We start from the raw sequence: 16,042 nt of genomic DNA, 5'->3' as shown, positions 1-16,042 counted from the left end.
TTTCCAATGTTCTTACATTTTATTCCCCTCCACAGGGGCCTGGGTGGTGCAGTGGATAAAGCAACGGCCCTGGATTCAGGAGTACCTGAGTTCAAATCTGGCCTCAAACACTTGACACTTACTAGCTGTGTGACCCTGGGCAAGTCACTTAACCCCCATTGCCCCTCAAAACAAACAAACAAACATTTTATTCCCCTCCACATACTTTGTGATCTAACTACATTGACCTTTTTGCTGTTGCTCACACATGACATTCCATCTCTCATTTCCATGCTTTTGTGTCCCCTGTACTCCTTACTCCTCTCTGCCTCCTGGCTTCTCTAGCTTTCTTCAAGACTCAGCTTAAATCCCACCTTCTACATGAGCCATCCAGTCCCTTTCTAGTCTCACGTCCTCCCTCATTGCTAGCACCTTTGTTCTGAGATTACCTCCCATTAACACTGTACATGTCTTATAAATTCAGAGCAGTTTGCATGTTGCTTTTTGCAGAGTTCTTAGAGGACAAGGATCATGCTTTTGCTTTTCTATGTATGATCAGCTCATAACACAGTGCTTGATGCATCAGTAAGAAATGCTTGTTGAACTGTGATATATGATTGTAATGGAATATTATATTATTGTGTTATAAGAAATGACAAGCAGGATGATTTCAGAAAGGCCTGGAAAGACTTGTATGAACTGATGTCTAGTGAAGTGAGCAGAACCAGGAGAACATTGTGCATAATGACAGCAATACTGTTTGATGAAGACTGTGAAAGACAACTATTCTCAGCAATACAATGATCCAAGACAATCCCAAAGGACTAAGATGAAGCATACTATCTACCTCCAAAGAAAGAACTGATATTGATTGAACACAGACTTAAGTATACTATTTTTCACCTTCTTTCTTTTGTTTTTTTCTTTTATTTGAGTCTTCTATAAAATTACTAATATGGAACATATGTATAACCTATTTCTGATTACTTACTGCTTCATGGAGGGGTGAGGGAGGGACAGAATTCAAAAACCAAAACTTTAAATAAAATTGTTTATTCAAAAAAAAGAAATGGTTGTTGACTGACTGATAGTCTATGGATACATCCTTTGGAAAATATCAAATATCCAAAGTGTATGTTGTCTCTCCAATAGGAGAATGTTAGCTCCTTGAGGGTAGGAATTGTTTTTGCATTTACTTTGTATCCCCACTACTTAGTAGTAAGTGATTAATAAATGTTTATTGATTAAAGTTGAACATAAAAATAAAAGAACTATCATTGTCAGTTTTATAGTTGGCTTCAGAATGCACATTATCAGAAAATAGGACATAATCACTTAAAATTTTAAGTGAATATATTATTATGATGGAATACTATTGTGCTATAAGAAATGATAAGCAGGATGCTTTCAGAAAAACCTGGGAAGATTTACATGGATTGATGCAGGGTGAAGTGAGCAGAACCAGGAAAACATTGCACACAGTAAACAGCAATATTGTGAGATGATCAACTGTGAATGACTTGGTTATTCTCAGCAGTACAATGATCCAAGGTAATTCTAAAGGACTTATCATGAAAAATGCTATCCATCTCCAGTGAAAGAACTGATGGAGTCTGAATGCACATTGAAACATACTTTTTAAACTTTATTTTTCTTGGTTTGGTTTTTTGTCTGCATTTTCTTTTGCAACATGGCTAACATCAAAATGTTTTTGCATGACCGTACATGTATAATCTAGATCAAATTACTTAATTTCTCAAGGAAGGGGGAAAAGAGGGACAGAATTTGTAATTCAAAATTTTTTTAAAAGTTAAAACATTTTTATGTGAAATTGAAAAAAATTAAAGGTAAAAAAATAAGTGGCTGTCACAATAGAACAAAAGCTGGAGTCAAAACAAAATTCAAAGTCATCAGAGTGGGAGGAAAAGGGGGAAATTTTTATTTCAAAGATGGTAAAATGTGAGTTATGAGAATAAATGGCATAGGATTTGGAAATGTAAAAGTGAAACTGAGGATCAAAGAAAGAAGAAAAAATGAACCTAAAGGGAATTGATGTTTTTAGAAAGCTGGGTAAGACTAGTAAAAAAAAAGTTCCTAGTGCTTTTTTTCAACTCAGTAATTCTGTGGGCTCCCACCAGCAAGATGTCTATTTCTGTTTGAGGATGGTAGGCAAGAACATTTTTATGAACCTATGAAACAACAGGAAGAATATTAATCAGTAGACAGATTATGTGACTTCCACTGGAGAAAGGAAGATCAAGCATAATTTAGAGCTGAGAGTGATATTAGAGATCATGTAGCCCAACACCTCCATTTTTACAGATGAGGAAACTGAGGCCAGATGAGGTTAATTGACACCCAAGAAAAGGGAGAAAAAGGAGAAAGAAATACAACAAAAATTTGAGTATAGCATGTTTATATGAAACTATTGTGCAACAAATTTAATGTTTGTGAAGAAGCAAAAATAGATCTCATAAATAATAAAACACTTTAAAATATCATATATTGTAGATATAAAAGCACTCAAAATTATACAAACAAGATTTTGTATGGGAAAACAGCTTTAAATAACAGTCTAAATATTGGCTGTAGGATATATTTTCTTCTGAATTTTAATTTTTAGTTTGAACATCTTATTTTCCAATTCTATTTCTCTGTTATTTTTTCATTATAGGAAAAGAAGTCACTACAGATGTGGTAAGCTATAATTTTAAATAAACTTTCATATGATTTATTTTTAAGTAATTATTGATACATTCTCTGTGATCCTAAGTTATTAGGTTAGTGATTGAATTCTAAAGTAGTTTTCATGCAATAAAATTTATAGAGATATGTTCTTATAAAATAAAATTCATGGTGTTAGAAGTTTGTATTAAAGAAGATTAAATTTTGCAGAAATTAATCTACTTTGTGTGCAACTGGCAGATGTTGAGGATGCTCTGAGGCTAGATGAGGTAGAAGGAAACAACTGTGCTTTTACACAGTTACAGACAATTCACCAATCCCATTTAAGAATATCACTGAAAAGGAATAGTATTTGGTCATTAGAGTTTGAGAGACTTGTCTGTCAGTGATAAAGGAAGCAACATGGACAGAATAAAACTAGCATTTTTGTACAAAGAGCAGTTACCTGGATCAAGGGAATGTGGAGAGTTGGTCGATAGTGGAATTGGGTTCTGAATGAGAATGACTGAGTCATTTAGGGCTAGTACAAATGTGGAGCTGGCGAGGCCCAAGGCCAGTCTGTGCCATTAAACCCTCGTGTGAGAGTTAATGTGCTGGAGTAAGACCTGTATGCACTCCCTTCCTCTCTGCAACATATATACTTGCATGAAGAAAATAATAGACAGACATAATAATCCTGTCTTGTACAATATATAATGGTAGTAGTATTTAACATTTATATAGCACTTTAAGGTTCACAAAGCACTTTGAAACAGATGTTAGTGAAATGAATAATAATTGAATAACTTCAATGAGTACATTAATGGCTCCATTTTTATGCATAAATCACTTTGAAATAAAATATTTTCTTGATTTAATAAGGTAAGTTAATATAAAAGGAGTTGGGGCAGCTAGGTGGCGCAGTGGATAAAGCACCGACCCTGGATTCAGGAGTACCTGAGTTCAAATCCGGCCTCAGACACTTGACACTTACTAGCTGTGTGACCCTGGGCAAGTCACTTAACCCCTATTGCCCCACCAAAAAAATATAAAAGGAGTCATCATAATCTAATATTTTTCTTTCCATATGTCTTCTATTTATGTTTAGCTAAGCTTTCAGTTCTTTTCAAATTATTCACAAAGGAATCCTACAAGATAATCCCCTATCCATCTGTATAGTAGTTAGAAATACCTTAAAATTGCATAAATACAGGCCCTACTAATTTGGGATTTATGATAATATGGATAGTGTGGGACTGAAGTTTGCCCTTGTACTCTATCTGGAGAGATTACAAAGTGAAAGCAGTATTACAGCATACATGTTTAGCTTTCATCCAATTCAAGAAGAATTTTTAACTATCATTTGTATAAAATTGATATATTGATTAAAAATAATTACTAACCTTTGAAAGATTTCTATTAGGCAAGACTTGGACGTAATTGTTGTTATTGTACGCATATAGGACAAATATAGATTCCTTAAAGTGTTCTAATATTTCAAATACACTTTTCTTCTAGGATTATTTAGTAGGATTTTAATGTATGGTTACTAATAAGTAACTAGTCAGTTAGTTGTTATTTAACTTGATTTATCAAAACTCAAGAATGATACTTTCTCTTTAATATACATCAGAATCTCATAGAAAATTAAAAGCAAATAAAAATTTTAGCATGGAGTCTTAAACTATATTTAGTTTTTGTTTTAATGAAAAACAGCAATTGAAATCCTATTTATTTTCATGTATAAAGAAATTGATGTACATTCTTATAAAATGTAACTGCCTGTATTATCAGTTATAAACATTGTCTATTTTCTGATTTCTAGGATAGATATTCATTCCCATTCAGTCTCACTATCTCTGTCTTTATTAAAGTATTCTTCCCTCCTCACAGAAAGAGATAAGAGTAATTTCATGGATTAAATTTAGGAGTTTTAATAGTCTTTCAGAGGAAAACCTTCTGAGTCCTTTATACATTTACACAATGGCAGGAAAATTCATCTGTAGCTGTGAAATCTGGACCATTAATTTAGAAAGGATTTTTCCCCCCATTTAGGGAGATGTTTTACGTCCTTTGAAGCAGAGATATTCATTCATTATCTAATAAATGTATTCAGAATATACTAGATGGGCATCTAATAAGTAGATAAGCATATATTTCTTGGTCTCCTGTCAACTTTGTAATAATGGATGTGTCCCATTTTTTTCCATCTGTTAGTTGAGAAAAATAATGAAAACTTAGTATATGATAGACGACAAATGCTTATTTAATTGGTTTTGTGTTCCAAGAATAGATGCATACTTATAAAACACTAAATAGTATGTAAATTTTTATGACTAATTAGTTTTTTACTCCTATTAATAATAGTATATCTATACTCCTGTGTTTCCTTTTTATTTTATCAACATGACTTTCTTTAGAAGGCCCCCAGATTGTCTTCAGTAACAAAAAGAAAACTAGTTTCATCTTGTCTTTTCATTGTATAATATTCTTGTAGTGTGGTAGTGCTATAAAGATTTTCTTTTTTTAGTTTCTTAATTTCTACTTGATCAAATATGTAGAATAATGCCTTCTTGATGATAAGAGAAAATTTCATAACTATAGTGGTACAAGTGGCATCATGTGTAACATAGTTGAAAAACAAATGACCTAAACAGTACTTTGATAGTTTCATATAGTAGAAAAGGGAGGTTATGCCACTTTTGCCATTTTCTTTAATACATTTAATTTAATTTTTTTTAAATAGAAGGAAAAAAAACATATATTTTTGCGGGACAATGAGGGTTAAGTGACTTGCCCAGGGTCACACAGCTAGTAAGTGTCAAGTGTCTGAGGCTAGATTTGAACTCAGGTCCTCCCGAATCCAGGTCTGGTGCTTTATCCACTGCACCATCTAGCTGCCCCCCAAAAGACATATTTTTAAAGTACCACTCAGTTGGAAGAAAGTATACTGAAAATTGTCAGGAGTTTGGGGCACTGTGGAGCTTAGGAGGGAGAAAGGGGATAAGGAACATTAAGTATGTCTCTGGAGTCTGTAAGGGAAATCAAATGCCTGAAGTTCCCTGGCCTTATTTATAAGTATTTGGTATTAGCTTCAGGGACCATTCTGATCATTGATAGTTAAGAAATTAGCATGGAAATTGTGAGTGAAGGAACTGTTTGAAAGGTGTAACAACTGTGGTAAGAGCAATTTCTGCCTTTATATTAAAGCAAGTTTGGAATTTGGTGTTTGAAATTTGAGTACCAGGATTATTTCAGTGATTGTATATAGGAGATTGAGAGAGTGAGTCAATGAATTCCAGTGCTCTGGAGCTCTGAACTCTGGAGTTTTGGTTGTGTTGTGGAACTAAGTTTGAAAAAAATTCTAATCAGTAGTAGAATTATAACCTTGTTACTGGTGTCCTCTTGAGGGTTAAGTGACTTTCCTAGGGTCACACAGCTAGTATGTGTCAAGTGTCTGAAGCTGGATCTTATCTCAGGTCCTCCTGAATCCAGGGCTTTATCCACTGCACTACCTGGCTGCCCCCTGGTGTTCTCTTTTTCTTCTTGGTCAATCACGTCCAACTCTTTGTGATTCCATTGTTCATACTGTCCATGTTGTTTTCTCGGCAAAGATATTAGAGTGGTTTGCCATTTTCTTCTTCAGTCAATTAAGACACAGTGACTTGTTACTTCATAAGTCACAAGTTAAGTGACTTGCCCAGGGTCACAGAGCTAGTAAGTCTGAGGCCAGATTTGAACTCAGGTCTTTCTGACTCCAGGCTCAGCACTCCATCCATTGACCTACATGGGTGCCTCCTATTCTCCTCTTACTCTCCCCTAATCACTTGCTATGCAATAGATTCAAGTCAAATGAAATATATATTCTTTTTAAAAGGCTAAGATTAGATTCTTTCTCCCATAGTATAGCTTTATAATAAGCTTCTGAATGCCTATTTTCAGTTGAGGAGGAGATTGCTCTGATTAATAATGAGAGATGGTAGAACACAGAGTTACCTGTGGCATAGGGTATTGAGATGGTATATGTAGTTTATGATAACAGCTTGTATTTATAGTGATTTGATATTTACAAACTCTTTCCTTGGGGGCAGCTAGGTGGCGCAGTGGATAAAGCACTGGCCCTGGATTCATGAGGACCTGAGTTCAAATCCAAACTCAGACACTTGACACTTACTAGCTGTGTGACTGGGCAAGTCACTTAACCCCCATAGCCTAAAAAAAAAGAACAAACTCTTTCCTCATAAAACCTTGGTAAAGTATCTAGAATATTTGTGGAAAGAAAAAGGGCATAATGATAGATTGTTTTTTTGTTGTTGTTCAATTGTGTCCAACTTTTTGTGACCTCATTTGGGGTTTTCTTGGCAAAGATGCTAGAATGGTTTGCCATTTCCTTCTCCAGTTCATTTTACAAGTGAGAAAACAGAAGCAAACAAGGTTAAGTGACTTGCCCAGTTATTGTCTGAGGCCAAATTTGAACTCAGGTCTTCCTGACTCCAGTCCCAGTGCACTATCCATTGAGTCTCCTAACTGCCCAGTGGTTATTCTTTTTTTTTTTTTTAATGTATAAGGTATTTTATTTTTTCCGTTACATGTAAAGATAGTTCTCAACTTTTGTTTATACAAGCTTTACAATTTCAGATTTTTCTCCCTCCTTTCCCTCCCTCCCCCCTCCCCTAGACAGCAGGTAATCTGATATAGGTTATATCTATATATCTCTATACATATAGATATAGATATAGATATATACACACACATATATATACACATAATAACATTAATCCTATTTCTGCATTAATCCTGTTACAAGAGAAAAAATCAGAGCAGTGATGCAAGACCTCAAAATAGAAAAAAAAAACAACAGCACCCAAAACAAAAGAAATAATATGGTTCAATAAGCATCTATACTCCACAGTTCTTTCTTTCTTTTTTTTTTCTTGGATTTGGAGATCCTCTTCTATCATGAGTTCCCTGGAACTCTTCTGTACCATTGCATTGGTGAGAAGAATATAGTCCATCACAGTAGGTCAACACTCAATGTTGATGATACTGTGTACAATGTTCTTCTGGTTCTGCTTATCTCACTCATCATCAGCTCACGTAAGACCCTCCAGGTTTCTCTGAACTCTTCCTGCTCATCATTTCTTACAGCACAATAGTATTCCATTGTATTCATATACCACAACTTGTCCAGCCATTCCTCAATTGATGGGCACCCCCTCAACTTCCAATTCCTTGCTACCACATAAAGAGCAGCTATAAATATTTTTGTACATGTGGGTCCCTTTCCCCCTTCCATGATTTCTTTGGGCAAAAGACCTAAAAGTGGAATTGCTGGGTCAAAGGGTATGCACAGCTTTATTGCCCTTTGGGCATAATTCCAAATTGCTCTCCAGAATGGTTGGATCAGCTCACAGCTCCCAGTGGTTATTCTTACCCAACCTAAAACTTCACCAATCACAGTAATGATTCATTACTTAGGAGATACACAGATAGTAGTGGCTGTCCAGTTATCTTTGAAATTGTAAAGCCATACAATGTAAGCTAAGAACTCTGTTTCCACTTTTATGGCAATGTTGATATCATTAGAAAGTACTCTGGAGTTAAATCAATTAATTTCATACATGACCAAAGTGGTCATATGTCATCTGGATTAGGAAAAAATAAAGGAGCAATATGATCTATGGAAGTGTCAATTTTAGAATTTTTCTAAGGACATATAGCAAGCTTATTATTTTGAATTCTTTGACCCATCTGACATATTTAAACCCCTAATTTAACTGAATTAACTGATCCTTTAATAACTGTATAGAAAACCTAATTCTGAGACACTCCTCTGTGTTCACCCCATCCCTAAATTATTTTGAGGGTTTTTTTAAGTTAGTGGTTTTTGTTTTTTTTTTCACAAACCTGATAAGAAATGCAACTAAATGCAGTAAATACATATTTCGAGACCCGATCATTCCAGCATGGAGAGCTGTGAGAATGTTATGTCCTGAATAACTATTACAAACTACACTTGAGGTAACAAACTTGAAGAAAGTGCTAAGTTGAAGAGAAAGGGGAGTGGTTCAGGTAGACTGCTTCCCTATCAAGGGGAAACAATACTTGGGACACTGGGGAGAAGGAAGGTGTGGTCAAGGATATGGAGCAGGGGAGGAAATGAAAGGAGCACACTTTAGCCCACCATTTGGTAGATTTCTAATTATTCTTGCTAACTAGGTGCTAAGCTCTATTTCTGTGCTGCTGAAGGACTGTAAGTGCTCTATATTTGTCACCCTGGGACAAATCCTTGGTTGCTTCACCCTTGTTATAGCTCTGTTAGTATGCACAGAATTCAGAAGTTACAAGAACTCTGTTTTCATGTTGAGGTTGTAACAATCCTCTCATAAAACTTAATTTGAACATTAAAATATTCTAAATAAACTAGAGATCAGGTTGAGTGTCTATATAAATGTGTTTTCACTGTAATTTTATGGAGGTTTTAAATCAGTTCATCAGTTTGTTCATAGAGTTTGCTCAAAGGAGAATAGTCCTGTAGATAATAGATGTGTATCCAATTGAGATCCAGTAGAAGAAAGTTATCACAAGATCTCTTTGGATTGTACAGATTTTTGTATTTGCAAAGTGCTTGGCCAATCTTGATGTATATATATTAGTTTTTCATTATATTTTTTCATTCTAAGGATCAAGTTTATGAAAAGGACTAGTATTATAAAGCAAAATTCATGCAGTCACCAAACGGCTACATGGAATATCAGGAAATTTAGAAACTACCTTTCTCCTCCCTAGTTCTTCCTTTCTCTCCTCTGTTTTCTTCTCTTCTCTACATTGCTTTCTAGGAGCTTTTACCTCTTCTCTTATCTAAGCCTTAAAATTCAGCTTACTCCAAAGCTGTCTAGGTTGGGAATTTGTGTTGGCAGGAGTGGTAGAGGGAGGAGTGGCATTAGTATAATACCATTTAATCATGGATTAATTAGGTTTTTGGAGACTGGCCTAACAGCTAAAATACCAATTCCTCATTTATTTCTATTGGAAAATATGTTCAAGGTAACCTACAAAGGCATCTTTGGAATGTAACCCATTCATATGTTGGACACTGCCTGATTAAACATACTTCTTACCTATAGTTTCTTGACCACATCATTTAGTTTCCAGTTTATGTATATGAAAGTATGTTTAGGCAATCACATGAATACCCATAGCAGAATCACAGATTTTTCTCTTTAAAGGCAAAGGGCTCTGTTGAGTTTGAAGACAAATTTTTGCCATCTCCTTAAGGCACCTTCAGTTCTCTTATCTTTTTGTTCTTTCAGTACAATGATGCTGTTAATATCTGAAAGTCTATCCAAAAGCACAACATTACTCCAATAATAAAATGAAGTACTTATGAAATGCATTGTGTTTTATTTAATCAGAGGGAAGTATCAGAAGGAAGGACATTGTTATAGAACTATTATAACTATCATATGATTCTGTTTCTTGGGCTCTGAAGGATAATTTTGGAAAAAGGCTTTAGTGTCTTCTATACCAGATTTTTAACTAGTAATTTTTGTACCTTTAGTGAGTGGCAGGAAACATGACTTCAAATCAATTTCTTAAGAAAAACTTAGTTTAGCAGATGTTAAAGGAGAGACTGTGGGATGACACAGCTGCTGCTGGTGAGGCCAGGTTAGGGAAAAGCTCACCTGGGATTCTACCTCCAAGTGGAGATAGTTAAAATATTAGCTAATTATGCGTACTCATTGCTACATAGAGGTGGTCTATAGAAGTGGTCTGAGAGTGCTTTCAGGAAAGTGCTCTTGTTGCCTTTTTTCACTTATGACTCTATTCTCAAAAAAAATGTTGACTATGCATTTTTACATAAAAATAATCTCTAATTGAGGTAAAGAAAAAAAGGAATTTGGGGATTTGGTAATATTAGTACTTTGTATTATGCTGGAAAAAATCAAAATTATTTTTACATCCTTTTATGTAAATTTCCTTCAAATGTAAAGAAATTTGTGCCAACTCTCAATATGTTTGTATGTGCATTTGTGAAAGAAAATTTTTTTGTAGATAATTTCATACATATTTTTATTTTAGGAAAACAAAAGACAGTGATTCCTTTGATATTCCCCTTAACCTTCTTTGATGTTCCCCTTAACCTTCTTTGCCAAAGTTTTATATCTTAGAAGTAAAGATAGTGATGGTGGCCAAAATAATTATGTGATTCTATTAAGATGTTAAAATACTTAGTAATGCTCATTTTTGTCCTTGATTTTTTCAATCATTGTATTTTTTAGTACTTTTTGTATTATCACATTTGTACGCATAAACTTTACAGATCTTTTTTCTAGATTAATTAAATGACTTTTAAATTGGAATAAATTCAGTTCTACTCACCCATGTTGTTTTGGAGTGACTGTTCTGTTCTTAACATATTCATTTATTCAACACAAGTTTGCATTTATAGTGGTAATTTACAATCTTTACTTAACTTTAATGCTTTTGGTATGTAATTATTAAGAATTTATTCATGGATATATTATATCTCCTGTTAATGGCCTTGAATTAAATACACATGGTTACAGATTATCTGGAGTACTTGTCAAAATAAATATTCAATTTCAAGCTTGATTATCATTCATTGCTTAACCAAACATAGTGATATTACTACCATGAATTTGATACAGTGTTGCTTCATAATTTTGATGCTTTTCTGTAGTAAATTTGATATAGAACAGTTGCTTAAGAAAAACTGCTCAATTGTGGGACCATTTTATGGAACACATCTGGGATAATTAGTTCAGGATATGTACTATTTAGGAACAGAGGTTTTCAATAATTTGGAAGAAAGCATGCTCCAGATCTGTTTTTCTTAATGAATAGAGTAACCTCAAATTATTCAATTCTTTAAGGTATTAGTTGTGCTAAGAATATAATTTTGAAGTATATTAAAAGGAAATGAGGACTAAGTTTTATTTAAGATGCCAAATAAGCAGTTTACACCTGTTAGTATGTTTCGTTTAGAACAGCTGTGTCTTTTATTATCAGTAAACAGATGCAGAAAGTAATGGAATGTTTTAAAGCAATATGTTAATCCTGTTCTCCACTTCTGAACTGTCTCACAATATAGTGATTAAATATTAACTGTATTGCAGCTGTTACTTACAATTATAGAATTTCTTAGTTAATTTCTTGTCCCTAAGCACAAATGTTTTAATGTTTGAAGTCCAGATTCCAATTCTCATCTTTAAAGTGTAGGTCAATTTAATTTTTTCAGTTTATTTTAAAATGAATTCTTGAAAATGAAGTCATTTAGCTATTTCAATAAATTATGTACATATGTATATATTTATACATAAATATCTCTACATACTCAGATACATATATACCTTAATTGAAAATTACTTTGAATTAAATAGACTATATAAAAATAATTTAATTTTCTTGACATTCAAAAAGATACTATACATCAGAGACACAATTCTTTAAGAGTGAGGACGGTGAGATTTAGAATTTGTTTTGGCAGCATCTTTACTTTTCTTTGCAAATTTGCACATTTTAAAAGGTTTATGCAGATAGGTATATGACTTACATAAATGTTTTCATCCATTCACTTCAGATCAGCAGGGTACATACATAGCACTGGGCTTTTTAAAATAGTGACAGAATTCTGTGGAAAACTATTTGGGAGACAGCTTTATCTCAAATATCAATCCCTTTTGAAATGTAATTAATTTTATTGACACATTTTAATACATATGAATGTAGAAAAAGATACCTGTCCTCATTTCAAGTACTTGGAAAGAGAGCCATTAGCATTTTTTCCATAGAAATATTTATTTCAAAAGGTATAATCACAAATAGCACTACTTCGGTCTTTGGGGAGAGGAATGGGATTAGATTCATAGCTTAGCTCAGTTCCCATAGAGCACAGTTCCAGTTCCAAGTCCAAAACCTTCCTTGGAATCAAGTCCCAGGCATCCTGACTTCTCAGAACTCACATGATGTGCTGTGTGGTTTGTACCATCCTTCCTGCAAGCATGCCTCAAACTTCCAGGTGCCTTTAGGATCACCTCTGCTACCTGAAACAGAGAAGGACAAACAATGTAAAATAGAAACAAACTCTCCCAAGTGCATTTTTTTGGGAGCTCAGGTAAAAGAGAGGAAGCAGATGAAGAAAATCTGATCCCTCTCACTGATTCAGTTCCTGGAGATCTCTCTGTGGGTGAACTGGGATCTTCTTCCTCTGGACACAATAAGAATTTCCAAAAAGATCACAGTAGAGAGAAAAAAAAAGAGCAGCAGGGAAAAAAAAGAAAAAGACTGTTTTAGTTTCTCAGCTTTAAAGATTCAGGCAGCCAATCAAAGGATGCCACACCACCAGAAGCCTCCATAATGGGAAATCTGGACAAATTTTAAAAACTCCTCAAGGACACCTCCATATTAACCAAACTGAGCGTGACCAGACAAGCCCAAGTTACATATTTCCCCATTTTAAATGTGCAGTCCCTGGCAGATAGGGGTGCATTTTTAAACACATCCTCTGTCCCAAATTCAAAACAGTTTATGATTTCTGAGGAGACATAGGCAATGTCCTTTTACTTTTTTCCTCAAAGCCATAAAGTCTCAAACATGTTCAACCTCTCACATACAAATAAAATCATAATTCTCTCCAAAATTCTCTACAAAGTTTTTGTAAATTCACAGAACAAGCAATATTTCACAAAGTTCTCCAAATAAGCCAACAAAATAAGCATTTTGTAAAGTTTACCAAATATCACTGTTTGCTTATTTTAAGTTTTTAGGGCCTTTCTCAATCTATGAGCAAAAGAAAGGGTAAAGACAAAGAAAACTAGTCCCATCTCAAACAGAAACCTGGTCCACACTTAGTTTTCCAAGCTACATGGAGTTCTTGCAGGAATTTGGGACTTGGATCAATTTGGTGTTGCTTCTTTCTCAAATTGAGAACATTTTCCTGGGTAGAACTCATCCCATCATTCTCTCATAAGGTCATCCTACTTGTGTCTGCGCAAAGAATATCCCTTTCTACATAGCACACTAACATTCTATAGGGATTCCTCTAATATAAGTGGTCCAATCCTCATAGAGGTTCAGGCCATTTTCTCCAGGGCTCTTGTCCCTAAGGGCACCACAAATTCTCCCATGCTACTTGCTACTGGCCTGCCACTGCCAGGGCAAACCAAACTGAATTGTAAACTCACATATCAGAACACTAAGGCAGGTAGCCTCAGTTAGAGAAGCAGCAAAGAATATCAGGTACTTGTGGATTTTAGGCACAGGCATTCTCACCCTATGAAGTTATAAGATATTTAGCTTTCACAAAACACAAGTAGGACACAGGTCTGCTTAAATGCAAAAAGAACAATATAAGCATTTTTACTAAATGGCAGCAATCTAGTGATTCCAAATTTCTCACAGTAAATTTAATATCAACACTTATATAAATAATAATATATCCATATAATATATCAGTATGATCAATATAAAATCAGTATATATAAATAGAATGTAATATCAGTAATATAAGTATAATAGCACAGGGATCGGTCATATAGAATAGTATCAGTATATTAAATCTTATACAGATTTCAGGAATACAACATTTGTACAATTATATCTTTAACAGTCAAGCAATCAAATGAAAAATTTGGAAAATTACACCAATTTGGGAGAGAATGCTCACTAGAAAAAAAAATTGTACATTTACTGCCTAAATTTTCCCCAAAAGTTCTTTGGGATCTTTTATTTTAAAACACAAGGGTGGGGGCAGCTAGGTGGCACAGTGGATAAAGCACCTGCCCTGGATTCAGGAGGACCTGAGTTCAAACCCAGCCTCAGACACTTGACAGTTTCTAGCTGTGTGACCCTGAGCAAGTCATTTAACCCTCATTGCCCCACCAAAAAAAAAAAATGCAAGAGTATTTAAAGGCTACTTTTAAAAAATCAAAAGTCTTGTGCAGAAAATCCTTCCAGGGGGTCTCTTCTTTTTCTTTTTTCTTTTTGCGGGGCAGTGAGGGTTAGGTGATTTGCCATGGGTCAGACAGCTAATAAGTGTCAAGTGTCTGAGGTCACATTTGAACTCAGGTCCTCCTGAATCCAGGGCTAATCATTTTATCCACTGTGCCACTTAGTTGCCCCTCCAGGGGTCTCTTCAAAAGTAAAGGACCCTTTTTGGCTCCCAGCTTGTGGTGCTTGAAGGTGCAACTTCTTTTGGTCGTCCCGAATCCGGGTTCATCCGACACCGAAAGCCACCCTGCAGCATCCAGGCTGAGCCTCCACCTTTGTTGCCGCCATACCTCCCAAGTCTGACCCCAGCGAAATTAAAGTCATGTTTTTAAGGTTCACTGGTGGTGAAGTTGGTGCCACATCAGCTCTGGCCCCCAAAATTGGTCCCTTGGGTTTGTCTCCCAAAAAGGTTGGTGATGACATTGCCAAGGCAACTGGTGACTGGAAAGGGCTAAGGAAACTTACCATTCAGAACAGACAGGCCCAGATTGAGGTTGTACCTTCTGCTTCAGCCTTGATCATCAAAGCCCTAAAGAAACCTACTCAGGAGAGAAAGAAGCAGAAAAATATTAAACAATGGAAACATCAGTCTTGATGAGATCATCAGCATTGTGCTACAGATGAGGCACCGATACTTGGCAAGAGAGCTCTCTGGAACCATTAAAGAGATCCTTGGAACAGCCCAGTCTGTGGACTGCAACAATTATGGCAGGCATCCTCGTGATGGTATTGATGACATCAATAGTGGTGCTGTGGAATGCCCAGCAAGTTAAGCTACAAAGGAAGACTATTGCAATAAATTAACATTTGACAAAAAAAAAGTAAAGGACCAAATTGTATGCCAGACAAGGTCCCACATATAACAGCCCACTCTGGTCCCCACTGCCTGAAGGTCAGGTAGATTAATTTTACGTCTTTCTCCAACATTCTCTAGCACCTTTAAGAGGGTTGGGGTTTCTAGACTCTCTGCCAATGGCTTTATCTCCCACCAATGGTATTCCTCCCAAGTGTAGAAAGTATTCCCTAGCACTCCAGTACCATTTAGCCATTAAGTCAGATGATCTTTCACACAGAAATATTTACTTCAAAAGGTATAATCTCAAACATACAAACTTATTCCTGCAACCCCTTTCAGGATCCAGGCACCCTGGCTTCTCAGGGCTTCCATGTTGTGATAACTGGCTATACCATCCCATCTTCAATCCTTGCTCCAAGATTGCCATGCCTTGAACTCCTGGGCCCCATAAGGATCACTTCTGTCACCTGAAACTGAGAAGAACAAACAACACAGAACAGAAATAAACACCCTATTCCCTCATGACTCATTTCTTGGAGCTAGGACAAAAGAGAGGGACCAGGGGAAGAGAAGTCCTTCCCTTCTCACCCA

General features: G+C 35.4%; 1 pseudogene; it reads left to right on the top strand.

The window, feature by feature from the left end:
- The window catches only part of LOC122747741, a 70,977-nt pseudogene extending 55,549 nt beyond the window's left edge, over positions 1 to 15,428 (top strand).
- Positions 15,429 to 16,042: the final 614 nt, after the last annotated feature.

This window comes from Dromiciops gliroides, chromosome 3 (assembly GCF_019393635.1).
Source record: "Dromiciops gliroides isolate mDroGli1 chromosome 3, mDroGli1.pri, whole genome shotgun sequence".
Taxonomy (NCBI): domain Eukaryota; kingdom Metazoa; phylum Chordata; class Mammalia; order Microbiotheria; family Microbiotheriidae; genus Dromiciops; species Dromiciops gliroides.
This window is presented reverse-complemented; position numbering and strand designations above follow the sequence as displayed.